The following is a 16377-nucleotide window of genomic DNA, read 5'->3' as shown; positions in this document are numbered from 1 at the left end:
ATTGGTAATTAAATCAACAAATACAACTAAAATCACATTCCTAACACGAGGTCATCTATGAATGGAAATGTTGTTGTAAACTTTACAAACAAAATGATCAGAGAAGAGGCTGCAAACCAAACTCAGACATTAGTTGCTGACACTGAAACAAGAAAAATAAGAAAACTAAAACACAAATAATGATATGCAATGTATACAATGATGAAGAGGATGTAGTAAATGCTTTGATTCAAAGAAATCGTTGCCTGGACCAAATCCAAATTATAGAAGAGAAGATAAGTGTAGTCCTGAAGAAAAATGCTTCAGATGGGACCACCCACTATGTGCTGAAATGTGATCCTGAAGTTCGGAGGGCCATTCATGATAATGAGGACAACGTTTCGTTACGACGGGGTACTTACAACATACGTGATAGGTACTATGTGATCACGTGCTACCACTGTCAGAGGTGTGGACATCTTGAAAAAGATTGCAAGTCTAAGAATGATCATAAAGTCTGCAGGAAATGTTCAGGAAAACATTCCACCAAGTAGTGTAATTCGCAAGTGTCAAAGTGTATTAACTGCACAAAGTTAAACAAACCAAGTGACCCCATAGTAAATTCTAGAGAATGCAAAGCTTATTACTTGGAATTGAAAAGACTTGCAGAAAATACTGATCATGGTTACTAAGGATGTCATAAACTGTGGATATATATATATATATATATATATATATATATATATATATATATATATATATATATATATATATATATATATATATATATACATATACATATACATATACACACACACACACAATCTGTAGGATGATAAGACTTCAAATTCGAGAAATGATAAAAGAGAAATATTTGGACATACAAGCATTATCTGAAACATGGTTAAACAACTTGGACAAGACAAAAATCACTAAAATGACCCCCCACACACAACCGCTTTCGCGTACCGAGAGAGGGTAGGTCTGGTGGGGGTGTCGGACTCATTATTCATAAAAGTTATTACACGAGTCGTATAACAGTGACGATTTAACAATAAATGAACAATATGTGATATGAAACTTTAAATACTATGACAAGGTAAAACAACAGTGGAGGTCCTGTAGAGAGTAGGGTTCCCCTGTTGTATGGGACTGGAAAGGCAACCGTCAAAGTAAAGAACAGTAATGCTTCACAGCACAAAATTAATTGGTTCCTTAATGGCTTTCGTAAAGTTATTTTTTTGTCTTGTGAGTCGCCTTTCACGTGTAAATAGCCTAATTCATTCCAGACCCTAAAAAAACACCATATTAAATGATTATAAAAAGGATTAGCATCAACAAACAGTACTAAATGTATGAAAAGTACTGCATTTTGATCATTTAGTAATAAATTAACCATTGATAATCTGTAAAAGAAGTGTTTAATTAGAGCATACAGTAAAAATACAGTAACAAAAATGTGGAACCTCACCTTTTGAGTGAGGCAATGTCCAAGAGCGAAGTGCTAGGCAGTAGAGGAGAAAGAAAAACGGAGGAAAACAGTAACAAGGGTCAGAAAACGTAAACACTAAACTTTACAAAACAGATGTATGAGTGACAGAAACCATTAACACTTAATTTTAGGAAACATTTACAAATGGCAGGAAATATTAACACTTTACGATAAACTTTAAAATAAAATTTCTTTTCAAGTTTTGTATTTTCTAAATTTAATTACACTGCGTATTTTCTTCATCCCTGCCACTTTTCTTTTGTTTTTTAGCTAAAACTTTCCTGAAATGACTTGGGTAAACTTCATTACAGTACTCAAGCGCACGACCTGTATGAATTTTTCTGGGTATCTCTTTTCTATGAGAGCCACCATTTATAAAGTAGCCATCTAGACTCTCCTTAATTTCTGCCGTTGTCAGTGGGTCATCCTCCTCCCCCCTGCTGTACTCTTCCTGAAGAACGTTCACTCGCATGGCTTCCAAGCCCCCCAGATGCTGAAGCCTTGACGAGGATTGGGGCCTTAGGGATTGGCAGCTGGGCTCTAATTAACGTTGAAACTGCTTCCCCACAGGACCTTGGTGCCCAATTGTTGATCCAACTAAATTAGTCAGCAATTTCTCTCCTTTTGATTACTTCTTTTATTCTCCCACCTCTTCCTCTTGGGCATGAACTTGTGGACGACTTTGGTTTTGACTGCTTCTTTGGATTTAGCACAGGGTGGGATGGATGGCATACCATCTCAACCTGTACAAACTTAGAAGCTATCAACCTCTGGCAGACCCCATTGGGTGCAGACTTAGTCTGTTAAGAGTCGGGCTCCAGTGATCCGGTTTTAAGTCGCCCATATTTGCTGGTAATGGGTGACACCAGGCATTGGAGTTGGCAGTGGGAGGGACTAACTACCCTCACTGACCAGTGTGCGCCTACCTAAAGAGAGGCAGTCCCCCTCTAATGTAGGGTTGGTCCCCGCTGAAGCCTCTTCTTGTGTTGGGTCACGTGTTACTTACTATGATGGCTGCTTTTCTGGTCCCATACAGCAGGGGAACCCCACTCTCTACAGGGCCTCCACTGTCGTTTTACCTTGTTTCTTCAGAGTATTTAACATTTCATGTCACATATTGTTCATTTACTGTTAAATTGTCACTGTCAAAAGACTCATGAAATAAGAAAGTCTTCAGTTTCCTCTTGAAAGCCTTAATGTCTTCAATCATTCGAATGTTTTGTGGGAGCTTATTATATTGTCTCAGGGCTGCATATTTAAAGGCTCTGGAGCCTAAAGTAGACATATACTGTATCTAGGTTCCAACAGTTTGAAGCCATCTGTAACTATTCTCGTATTGATACGATTTGTTGGCTGCGTACTATGTAGGAATTCTCTCAAGTATTTTGGATGCCCGGTTCTGATAACTTGGTGGGTTATTGTACATATTTTAAATTCAATTCTCGCTTTAATCGGCAGCCAGTGTAAATCGATTAGTATAAGGGTGATCATTTCTCTAGTTGGGACTGATTAATAAAGGTATAGAGGTAGTTGTACCTTCCCAGAGAAAGCCAAAACCACCAAAGTGGGTTATTGCTGAGTCAAATGGGAGTACAGGAAATTATTTTAAGATATGTAAATTTCTTAAAAAGAAAGTAGGTACCATCGCACCAGGAGATATATCTCGGTTTAGAAAAAACAGTTTCCTAATCAGTGCCAAGTTAGAAACACAATCTGTTATACTTTGCAATTTAAATACAGAGAAGGATGACAAAAGCTAGATGTGAAACCCCATTTAAACTTAAGTTATGGAAGGGGAGTAGTTTTTAATAGAGACTTACATGAGTTTACAGAAGAGATATTAACCATATGTCCTTTAACGGTGTGGAAAGTGCACAAAGTCCCTGGAATGTCAATGATTATCCTAACTTTCCAGGATGCTGATGTGCCTTTCCACATTTACATAGAAAATGAATGGATTAAAGTTCAAACTTTTAAGCAGAAGCTGCTACAATGTTTTAATTGTTCTAGCTATGGGCATCCACCTAAAGTTTGCAAGAATGATAAAATATGTAGTACTCTCTCCAATGTTTACCATGGAGAATGTACACGAGGCCAATTGTATAAACCAATTTGAATCATAAATCTACTGATCGGAGCTGCCAGCAATATAAGTTAGAAGAGGCTGCTCTCAATAAATCCAATATTGAACACATAAGTGTGGCATATGCCAAGAGACTATTGAGTAAATCACCAAGTTATGCAAAGGTATTGAAATCAGAAGGGAAAATGAGTCAGGAGACATCCAACCCAACTATTACTGCCTGTATTCCCCAGAAAAGAAATTTGCCATCTTCTGATAAAATTCTACAGGATAGGGCAAGAGTATCACCTAAGGCTTTGCTCACCTGTATTAAACCTTTGTCCACCACTACAAAGGATAATACTAACCTCTCTCAGGGTATATCTTTGCTTGATTTGATGGAGGTTTCACATAAAACTGAGTTATCAGGTGCACCTTTAGTGGGGAAAATGCCAAAACCTGATAAATAACCACCTGTCAATAGGAAAAGAGAGAGACCTCCATCTCTCTCACCCCCATCCATTAAAAAAACAAAATTATGACATGAAATAGATATAATGTTCTGCCTGTTGATATTTCAGATCAGCAGGAAAACTTGAAACAATGAAAAATCAGGGTTAAGGTCCACCATCCCCCACAAGAATTAGGTAAAAAGAACACTGAAAAGGCTATTATAAAACCTAACTTATCAAGACCCACACTTAAGAAGCCTACAGAAAATATTGTCAAATCAAAAACTGTCAATGGGAAGACCTCATCCAAGATGTCTTCCAGAAAATAATACATAGTTTTTTCCTTCAATTTGCAGTAAAATTGTTAGGATTTAAGGGTCAAATATGAAGAACATAAGCTCTTAATTCACGAGCATTCCCCCATAATTGTATGTCTAAAAGAGAGAAAGCTTGATACTAATACTCCTTGTCCTCGCAAATATGTTAGCTATAGGACACCATATGATCACCGAGTAGGGAGCCATGGCGGAAGCCTCATATTCGATCGTCGAGATGTTCCCCAAATACCCTTATTTATTTGTACACCTCTGCAGGCAGTGGTTGTACAGATTGATATAGGGAGAAAATATACAATATGCTCTCTGTACTTGCCTCCAAATGATAACATGTCGTATGATAATTTAGTATAGGTGATTCAACAGCCCCCTCAACCTTTTCTCTTACTTGGAGATTTGAATGGTAGACATCCTTTGTGGGGTGACGTTTTAGCAAACACCAGGGGCAATATTATATCGTCAATTGCGGAAAACGAGAATGTCGGACTCCGTGATATAGGAGAGCCCACACACTTCCATTATCAGACAGGTACCTTGTCATGCATTGACATTTCAATTGGAAGCTCTTGATTTCTTGATTTCGATTGGAGGACATTAGATGATTGGCATACTGGTGATCATGCACCAATCATTATAAACACCAACAATGGTCCAGCTTTACAAAGATCGCCACGATGGAATCTTGACAAGGCAGACTGGGTTAAATTTCGTGAGGTAAGTGAAATCGAGGGGGCTGCAGAACAGTTTGAAAGTATTGATGATGCCATAGACCTATTGAATGGAACTCTCCATACAGCAGGAGTCGATTTGATTCCCAAATCCACAGGATTATTCAAATGACGACCAATCCCGTGGTGGTCTTCAGAATTAACTGTCTTGCACAGAGCCCCCAGAAAATCTCTTGACTAGATTATGTAGACACCATACTGACGAAAATTTGATAACATACAAAAAGTGTAGACCACAGTTCCGACATGCCATGAAAGAAGCTAGGGGCCAATCTTGGGTGTCTTTTGTTTCCTCAGTCAACAGTAGAACACCACCATCTTCTGTATGGAGGAAAATAAAAAAGATTGCCGGCAAATTTACCCCAAACCCATTACCAGTGTTGAAGGTGAACGGTCAGTATGTGACTAAAGCAAATGATGTTAGCAGTGCCCTGGCTGATCATTTCTCAAATGTATCATGTAAGTGTGAAGGAGCTCCTGGTCACCAGTATAGAAGCATTGAAGAAAAGAAAATTTAAAATTTTGCAACAGGAAGGGAAGTCTTATAATTCTCCTTTTACTGAAAAAGAATATGATTCCGCACTTGCTAATTGTAATGATATAGCCCCTGGACTCCATGGAATTCCATATGTAATGGTTAAACATGAACATTTTAATACAGAGTTACTTATTTTAAGAGGAAGAACCGTCCACCATGTCCGCCATTTTTTTAATGATCCAAAATGACACCATTTCTATATATGTTTTAGACATACATGATACCTTCATTATATAGAAATTTCAAGTCATTTGATCAAACACTGTGATTTATGAGCAAAAATGATGATTTAAAAAAAATTTAGGTACATTTTTCCCCACTAATACAACACCAATTGTATTGAATCTAATACCATAAAAACAACTTTATAAATCGAATAATTCTGTCAGACAGAATTTTGATTTTTTTTCTTTTTTTTACAATTTTTTTTCCTTGTCTAGACACAGAATAATCGTGAAAAAGAAAGTAAAAATAAAATAAAAATTCCAGTAGACAGAATTGTGGGATTTTTATTCCTCTTTTCAATGATATCTTTCTCTCTAATATCGAACAACAAATAAGTGAGAAAAATGTACCTAAGTGGGAATAAGTATGTTTTTGAGATATGAGCTCCCAAAGATTTGCAACAAATTTTTTGCTTCTTTTCTTAAAGAAATCAAACTAACATTATGATGATAACTTTTATTGTTTATTCCTACATAAACGCACCCTAAACGAGGTATTTGAACCCTCAGTTTACTATTACTCTGTTACGAGTTGCCACCAATTTCTCATTGTTTCCAGTGTTTTAGTTAATATGTTTCAGTTTTGTACTCTTATTCATGTTCCCCTCTCTTCTTGGTTCTTTTTTCTTGTTCTAGATTTACTTTTTGTTCTTTCTATGACCTTAGGTAACATTTTCCTTACTATAAAGTTCCAGAGGACATTATGAAAGCACAAAGTAATACGAACTTCAAGTAAACAAACACATGCATTATAACTTCTATACATCTTTGGAAACTCTGGCTGATGTTCTCGTTGCTGGTAGTTTTCATTTACCTACCCTCTACCAATGCCTTCCATTTCTGCCAGAAGTACAAAATTTCGAAACATGAGAGAGAGAGAGAGAGAGAGAGAGAGAGAGAGAGAGAGAGAGAGAGAGAGAGAGGGGGGGGGGGGGGGGGAGGGGGGGAGGGGGGGGGGAGGGGGGGGGGGTAAAAATAAACACAAATACAATTCTGTCAAACTTTATCATGTAGACGATGCAGTAAGGGTAACATCATCATTTAAAGATCACTATATCTTCATTCTTTGGAAAAATAATTGGCTATAAGTTCTCTCTATGACCTTGGGTAACATTAGCCTTGCTATAAAGTTCCCGAGGACGTTGTGAAACCACAATGTACATACGAACTTCAAGTAAACAAACACATGCATTATAACTTCTATACGTTTTTAGAAACTCTGGCTGTTGTCCTCATAGGAGTAGATTTCGTTCAACTACGCTGTACCAATGCCTTCCATTTCTGCCAGAAGTACGACATTTCGAGACATAAGTGGAAAAATCGCAATAAATATGCAAAAATAATCACACAAAGACGATTCTGTCAAACTCGGTCATGCAGACGACACAGTGAGGATGACGTCATCATTTAAAGACCGCTCTATCTTCGTTATTTGTAAAAATAATTGGCTGAAACTTCAGGAGAGCATGTACGTTATGTTTACGCATACATAGAAGCAATTAAATTATTTTCGATTTCTGAAAGTCAGTATGTCAAAGCACCACGGCGGACGATCCCCTTAAGCATTATTAATAGAATATGGCATGATCATAGTTATCGCCATTATTTTAGCCTTTTTAAAACTTGGTAAGGACAAGATTTTAGCAGCAAACTATTGACCAATTGCATTGACATCTTGTTTATGTAAAATCAATGATGTGTGTCGTTCGCACGCTCACTGTTCTGTTCAAGTGGATGACCTAGCTGTTTGGAATCCGGACAATTGTGTAGTCTGCTACAAAATGACCTCCACTCTAACATCTGACTCGGTGAGTGCATTTACATTAATACAGACTTGTGGGGAGTTATAAAATATTTTGATGGTTTATTTTAATCATATTATTATTTTAAGGCCACAGTCCTCTGGACTTCCCGCATGCCTTTTACTTCGTGCCTACGAAGTCCTTGGACTTCTCCACTTTTTCTTTGGCACAATTATTCCTCACTAATAGTCTGTTCTCTTTCAGAGCACCCAACTTGAACAGGGGACAGCCCAAGATCTGGATTGGCGGGTTCGCCTTATATCCTCTCTGAGAAATGGTGTTCCCGCCTCTATCCCCATGCTAAAACATCAGCTGCTGTCCCCAAAGAGTTGGCGGACCCTATCATCGAGAGCATCGAATCTCTTCTTCTGGCCCCGGACCAAGAAGAGACGGGCGGCACCCTAACTGAGGACGTCGCTACCCTCAACCTCGATGTGGAACCCATGGCTCTGGATGATCGCGACGCAGGTAGAGACGTAGGTGAGTCAGGTGGTTCCCGGGCTAAGATTCCTCTCCCTAGCCCGGCTTTCTCTTCTACTTCCGAACACTCTTCTTTTCAAGGTTTTCAAGGGACAACCGGGACTGATCTCAGTCCCCGGCCTGTTCCCCCCAAGGTGAAGGCTCATCGTAAGCCTTTATATAAGACTCACAAGTCTTCCAAAGACCATAAGCCTTCGAGATCATCATCCTCGAAGGCTAAATCCTCCTCCACCAGAGTCTTTCAAGACCCAATTGCTGTGCCCTCAACCTCTCACGGAGTAGCCTCTGTTCCGGCACCTGTTCCCCCACAGGCGGAATCATTTAACGCGGAGAATTTTTCAGAGAAACTGTTTGCTCGTTTTGAGTCGATGCTATCGTTTCATACGAAGCAATCGCAAGAGAGGATAGCTTCTGTGGAGAGCCTAGTTCAAGGACTCATGCGCTCGGGGCTGCCACCGCCTCAACAGCAATACCCCATCCCCGACGCCTCCAAGCTTCCTCCTTTCAATGAGAATAACCCTTGGAGGTTAGCATTGCATGCCCCCTTCTCGGAGGGTATGCTGTCAATCGAAGGTTTCGGTACCCGGCCTCTTACGGATTATGAATTCTACCCGCCGGGTCTTGAATTCCCCTTCCCCGGCTACGCTCGCCTCACGGAAGAGGCTCTGATTCGTTTAGATAAGGTCCCAAAGGAAACTGTTATTTTTCCTAAAGAACAGGCACAGTCTGTCTTGGTCCGCGTGTTCAATGAGTGGGACTGCTTGAACACAATGATTACGGCCTACAAAAGTTCGTATACTATGTTTGTGGCCGACGACCAGACCCCTACCCCATGTGCGACCAAGATCATAGAGTCGGTCTTTCAGGCTATCAAAGACAAGAAGCCTTTACCCCAACTCAGGGAGACCTACGTAACCTCCCTTCTCTTTCCGGGAGACAGTGAATGTTGGCGGAACGCCCCAGCTACCTTTTCGGTAGGTAAGTTGAGCCTGGACTGTGCCTCGACGCAGTTTAGTGAATGGCTTCCCAAACTCCCGGAGTCTCTTATTAAATTGGAATTTGAGTCGAGGTGCAGATTTGGCAGGTCTCTTAATTCGGTTGCCCTTTCCGAATTGACCGTCGCCACTTACAACGAGGAGGACCTCCTTAAGGTCCTCACCAAGTCACTACTGCAAAACTTTATGGCTGACGCCTATGATTTTGCAAACGCCAAGACCCGTTGTCGACGACACGTCCTCTCTGAAGCCACCATTAGGCACGAACCTAATAGGCTCATCAAAGCTCCAGTCTGGGGCCCTGATCTTTTCCCAGAGGATTTAGTTAACTCGGTCCTTAGCGAGGCAGCTAGAGCCAACCAAAACCTCAATGTTAGATGGGGCCTCGTTTCAAAGAGGAAATATGAGCCTACTGGTACCCCAATTCGAGGTAGGAAGAGATTGAGGTCCTTCCAATCTTCCCAATTCAGGGTTCAACCGGTCTCAGTCCAACCGGCTCCTCAAGGTCCCCAGCCTTCTACCTCAAAGGGCCAACAGCAAGAACAATACGTCCTGGTCCCTCAGTCTCAGATCGCCTCAACTTCCTTCTCCCCCGCCTTTAACCCCACTTATGAGGCTCAGGGCTCTTTCCGTGGCTACCAGCGTCACAGGGGTTCCAGGGGTGCCTTTCGTGCCCGAGGTGGCAGAAGGGTTACCACCGAGGCAAGTCTTCCCGTGGAAGCAGAGGAGGCAAATCATCCTCCAACCATTGAGAAACCGCAGGTAGGAGGGAGACTGTACATATTTTGAGACCGTTGGAAGTTCAGCGATTGGGCTTCCAGCATTGTCTCCAAAGGCCTTGGGTGGAGCTGGATACAGGGACCTCCTCCACCGAACGGCTTTTACCAACTACCAACAGAAGAACTACGTTCCCTCACAAAAGATCTGCTACAGAAGAATGAAATCCAAAGCATACGTCGCTTAAGATTTCAAGGACGCTTGTTCAGCGTGCCAAAGAAAGGCTCAGACAAACGAAGAGTAATCCTGGACCTGTCTCGTTTAAATTCCTTCATTCGTTGCGACAAATTCCATATGCTTACCGTCTCGCAGGTGCGGACCTTACTTCCCCGTGGGGCCATCACCACCTCCATCGATCTTACAGATGCCTACTATCACATTCCAATAGCAAGGCATTTTCGTCCTTTTCTGGGCTTCAAGCTAGGCAAACAAGCCTATGCATTCAAAGTGATGCCATTCGGGCTCAACATAGCACCCAGAATCTTCACCAAACTAGCAGAGACAGTAATTCAAGAGTTTCGAACTCAGGGGATACAGGTAGTGGCCTATCTAGACGATTGGCTAATTTGGTCAGACAATGTCCAGACTTGCCGTATAGCAACGAACAAAGTCCTCACCTTCCTTCGACAACTGGGATTCCAAGTCAACCTCGAGAAATCCCGCCTGGTCCCGGAGACCAAGTTTCAGTGGCTGGGACTACAATGGGATCTGTGCTCCCATACGCTGTGCTTCCCCAAAGCCAAAAGGAAAGAGATAGCAAGGAATACAAAATAATTTCTCAGGGAAAAGTTGACCTCCAGAAGGAACCAAGAGAGGATCCTAGGTTCCTTACAGTTCGCCTCCGTGACAGACATCGTCCTAAGGTCCAAACTCAAGGACATAAACAGAGTGTGGCACTCCAGAGCAATCGCAAAACGCCGGGACAAACGTGCTCGCCTTCCCCCAATCCTGAGAAAAAGTCTGCAGCCTTGGACGAAGATCAAGAATCTTTCCAAGTCGGTTCCCTTACAACATCCAGCCCCGGGACTCGTCATTCACACAGACGCCTCCTTAACAGGGTGGGGAGGTTACTTCCAGCACAAGAAAGTCAAAGGGTTATGGTCACCGGTCTTCCAACAAATGCACATCAACGTCCTAGAGGCCATGGCAGTCTTCCTCACTTTAAAACGTCTCAATCCAGCCAGGAATCTCCATATCAGACTGGTTCTCGACAGTGCAGTCATAGTACACTGCCTGAACAGAGGAGGCTCCAGATCAGCCCAAATAAACCACATGTTGAAGATTTTCTCCATGGCGGCAATGTACAAGTGGCACCTGTCAGCAGTCCATCTAGCAGGAGTCCGGAATGTGGTAGCGGACTCACTTTCCCGGACGACTCCGCTAGAGTCGGAATGGTCACTAAACAATCGATCTTTCCAGTGGATACTATCTCAAGTCCAAGGTCTCCAGGTGGATCTGTTTGCGACGGAATCCAATCGCAAACTAGATTGTTACGTAGCCCCCAACCTGGACCCTCAGGCTTATGCCACGGACTCTATGATTCTAGATTGGAATACCTGGAAGATGATTTATCTGTTTCCTCCGGTGAATCTCCTGCTGAAAGTTCTGCACAAACTCAGATCCTTCAAAGGTCAAGTGGCTCTCGTAGCCCCCAACTGGCCCAAGAGCAATTGGTTCCCCTTGTTGCTAGAACTAGGTCTCCGCCCCCGGCGGATTCCCAATCCGGTGCTAACACAGACAGTACAAACTCACAATGTGTTCGCTTCCTTAAGGATTCTGAATGCCCTAACTTTATGGACTTCATGAAGTTCGCAGCCCAACGAGGTGCAAACATCGATCCTTTGAATACTATTTTCCTGGAATCTGACAAAAGGGAATCTACTCTCCGTCAATATGACTCAGCTGTCAAGAAATTAGCTAAGTTCTTGAAAGATTCCCAAGTTGAGAAAATGACGATGAACCTAACTGTGACATTCTTCAGAACTCTCTTTGAATCAGGCCTGGCAGCCAATACCATTACTACAATCAAGTCAGCCTTGAAAAAGATCTTCCATATTGGTTTTGACATTGATTTAACGGATTCATATTTCTCATCCATTCCGAGAGCTTGTGCCAGACTAAAACCTTCAACTCGCCCTAGCGCAGTTTCCTGGTTTTTGAACGATGTTCTTAAGCTAGCCTCTGACACCCCAAATGAATCCTGTAACTATATGGCATTATTAAGAAAGTCACTTTTTCTTTTGAGCCTCGCCTCTGGCTCCAGAATCTCAGAATTGTCAGCCTTATGGTCCTTCTCTCCCCTAACAAAGTTTTCCTGGCTAAAAATGAGGACCCCCAAAACAGGTGGTCTCCTTGGAAGATTGTTCCACTTCCTAGGGATCCATCCGTGTCCAGTTACCACCCTGAAATCCTACTTAAGTAGAAGTTCCACTACAACCACAGGGCCCTTATTTATTAGAGAACATGGAGGAACTATTACCCTTAAGGGAATCAGGCAACAAATTCTTTATTTTATTAAACAAGCTAATCCTGAATCATTCCCACATGTCCATGATATTCGAGCTGTGGCTACCTCAATTAATTTTTTCCACCATATGAAATTTGATGAGCTCTCAAAATATACGGGTTGGAAGTCCCCTAAAGTTTTCAAGCGCCACTACCTAAAACCTTTAGAAGCTCTTAGATTTGCCACAGTAGCTGCAGGGAATATAGTTCCTCCTGAAGGTACTGAGTCCTAATCACAACGTCTTGCTCTGTCCTCTTTCCCTCCTGCCTGGCTTACCTGTTGTTCCTACCTGTTTTGTTAACCATGGTGTATTTTATTATTCAATTGATCAATTTCACGAATTGTTTTTGATTTCACTTGTTCTTGAAATCCCCGAGCTGATTTTCTTTTATGTTAAATATTTGTTATGGGTTTTCTTTTGCTTGGTTCTCTCTATCTTCCCCTGGTGGGATTTTGTAACATGCTCATATTCATATCTATGATTGAATGTTTAACTTTGCATTTTGATTACCAAGCTGGATTACCACTATTCATATCTGTTGAATTTTACCTACGGGTTTCATTATTGATTGTTTACCATGTCTAATTATCACTGTCATTTACATGTTGATCTATTTTTACGGGTTTCCACATCCCTCTTTTTTTTGAATTAAAACTCATCAGCTATGTTATTTTTGTGTTATTCCCTTCAGGTAGTTAGCCATATTGGGGCCCCATTCTCTGGTACGATTTCACTGGGCGGCACGGATCAGAGCCCAGAAAAGGGATTTTGACGTAGGAAAAATCTATTTCTGGGCGAGTGAACCCACCCGTCCCTCCCTAATTGGGCCCCAATCTGGGGTGCTATAAGGAGTGACGTCACTGGCGTGGGATTGCTAGTAGTAGTAGGATGTTGAACGGCACCTCGCTGTTCGGGGATATTGACAGGAGATATCTAAATGGTGCGAGGCCTCTGGTTGTGATTAATTCACGCCCCAGTAGTATACCGACACCTTATTAAGTTGAGCGAGCTGGGTTCAACCTAGCATTCCTATACAAATTTTTCTTTGGTAAATTTATAGCAGTTTTCACCTTAGAAATTATGTAAAAGGAGCTATTTCACTGGGCGGCACGGGTCTCTCGCCCAGAAATAGATTTTTCCTACGTCAAAATCCCTTAATTAGACTTGGTTTCAATGCTGCCTTTGACTATGTTAATCATGAGGCCCTTGTTTTCAAACTCAAAACAGTGGGTAGGTCTTTTCTTAGCCTCATTATTGAATTTTTCAGTAGCAGATCGCAAAGAGTTGTCGTTGATGGGTACCATAGTGATTACTGTGGAATGTGATATATGGTGTTCCTCATGGTAGTGGTCTTGGCCCATTACTTTTCATACTATATATACATATGTGGTTTGCCACAGAAAACAAGCTCATTACATATGCTGATGATGCTACTCTCTTTGCATGAAGTCCATTTTCTGAGTATAGATTTGGGGTTGCTGAATCTCTTGATAGAGATCTTGCAAAAATTAGTTTGTGGTGCAAATTATGGGGCATGAAGTTAAACCTTAACAAAACTCAAAGTAAGATAGTAAGTAGTTCAAGGACAGTGGCTCCACAACAGCCAGATCTCCGCATATATAGTTTTTTTTTAAGTCGGTAAGACATAAAATTTTAGGTTTGATTTTTGACAGCATATTTACTTTTGAGAAACACAATCGATATGTCTCTTCTTCAATTGCACTAAAAATAGTCTTATTGAGAAAGTGTTTACAGGTTTTCGGCGATCAAGCTATGTTTTAACTTTAATTCTGCTTTGTTTTGAGTATTGTTCTGTTTGGTCTTCAGCTGCTGAATCTTATCTTGATTTGTTGGACAGGAACTTATGAGCTATTGAATATCTTATTCCTGATCTAGATATTAGTCTCTGGCACTGTTGTTCAGTTGGTTTGTTATGCATGTTGGGTATTTTTACTTTGTTTTTTTATAAAGACTGCAAACTTCTTAGCTCCTAAGTTACATTATTTTCTGGAAATTAGGAAGAGGTATTTTACACTTGTTGAAGAATGGGTGATGTTACTTCATTATGTAAATGTGTTTGTGGGAGCTCAAGTTCAGCTAATTACCATCCTAGTTTGCAATATGGTTTTCGTAAAGGCCTTGGAGCATGAGATGCCCTTCTTACAATCTCCAATGCTGTACAAAAAAAAACCCTTAATTGGCCTTGGTTTCATTGCTGCCTTTGACTATGTTAATCATGAGGCCCTTGTTTTCAAACTCAAAACAGTGGGTAGGTATTTTCTTAGCCTTATTATTGAATTTTTCAGTAATAGATCGCAAAGAGTTGTTGTTGATGGGTACCATAGTGATTACTGTGGAATGTGATATATGGTGTTCCTCATGGTAGTGGTCTTGGCCCATTACTTTTCATACTATATACACATATGGGGTTTGCCACAGAAAACAAGCTTATTGCATATGCTGATGATGCTACTCTCTTTGCATGAAGTCCATTTTCTGAGTATAGATCTGGGGTTGCTGAATCCCTTGATAGAAATCTTGCAAAAATTAGTTTGTGGTGCAAATTATGGGGCATGAAGTTAAACCCTAACAAAACTTAAGTATGATCGTAAGTAGGTCAAGGACAATGGCTCCTCAACATCCGGATCTCCGCATTTATAGAGATTTGGTAAGACTTATAAAATTTTAGGTTTGATTTGTGACAGCATATTTACTTTTGAGAAACACATTCGATATGTCTCTTCAATTGCACTAAAATTAGTCTTATTGAGAAAGTAGTTTTAGGATTTTCGGTGATCAAGCTATGTTTTAACTTTCATTCTGCCTTGTTTTGAGTATTGTTCTCCTGTTTGGTCTTCAGCTGCTGAATCTTATCTTGATTTGTTGGTCAGGAACTTACGGGCTATTCAATATCTTATTCCTTATCTACATATTAATCTCTGGCACTGTCGTTCTTTTAGTTCGTTATGCATGTTGCATAAAATTTTTCCTAATTCTGGCCATCCTTTGTGTTCAGTTATTTCCAGACAGTGCCATCCTGTTTGTAATACTAAGTATGCAGTTAATTCTAATATTCAGGGCTTCTCTATTATAAGGTTCAATGCTACACAGTATCCTAGAAGTTTTATTCCAGCTGTGACCAAGTTGTGGAATGGTCTTCCTAATCAGGTACAGTAGATGAATCAGTGGAACTTCAAAAAGTTCAAACTTGCAGCAGATGTTTTTATGTTAAACAGTCACACATAAGTCTCTTTATAGGTTATGTATGAAAGATCTATTTTGATGTTGTTATTGTCCTTAAAATATATCATTTTTATTGTTCATTACTTCTTTTGTAGTTGATTTCCTTATTTCCTTTCCTCACAGAGCTATTTTTCCATGTTGGAGCCCTTTGGCCCATAGTATCCTGCTTTTCCAACTAGGGTTGTAGCTTAGCTAGTATTAATAATAATGATGAGCGAACTGTCTGGAGAGATCTGATCACTACCGACGTGCATGAGAAACTGAAAATAGACATTTTAAAACTTTACCTGTAAATTTCCACTAAACTGAGCTTCTATGGAAGCAATATGAACATCAGGGGAGGTGTATAGAAATAATTAGATCATATATTATGTTTGCCAGTCAGTTCATAGGGCATGTGAATACTGTATGCAATGTGATTGAGTAATAGTTAAACACTTAGTAAACTTTGTAAAATGTGTTAAAAGAATTGGATCTCTATTGCAGCCATTGATTACATTTTTCATCATTGTTGCAGTGCAGTTTTTGAAGAATTAAATATCACTTCACAAAAAATTATGGTATATTATTGCTTTACTGAAGTAATCTTGGCTAACTTAGGTTTTGAATATCTAGTAAGTAAGATCTAAACCATTTAAACAGTTTAGTGTAGTCCTGCGTTCTTTTCCAGTTTTGTTTATAGGCATACATACTTAAAGAACACTGTTAATATCTTAAGTTTTCTAACAAAGTAAAATACCATATATAGTTTCTCTTGTCAGGC

At 40.4% G+C, this 16377-nt stretch overlaps 1 protein-coding gene across 1 annotated transcript in view; it reads left to right on the top strand.

Annotated features, from left to right (window-relative positions):
* LOC137646437 (sortilin-related receptor-like) overlaps nucleotides 1–16377 on the top strand; it is a 248303-nt gene that overhangs the window by 102489 nt on the left and 129437 nt on the right. The window lies entirely within an intron of this gene.

Source organism: Palaemon carinicauda, chromosome 9 (assembly GCF_036898095.1).
Source record: "Palaemon carinicauda isolate YSFRI2023 chromosome 9, ASM3689809v2, whole genome shotgun sequence".
NCBI lineage: Eukaryota > Metazoa > Arthropoda > Malacostraca > Decapoda > Palaemonidae > Palaemon > Palaemon carinicauda.
This window is presented reverse-complemented; position numbering and strand designations above follow the sequence as displayed.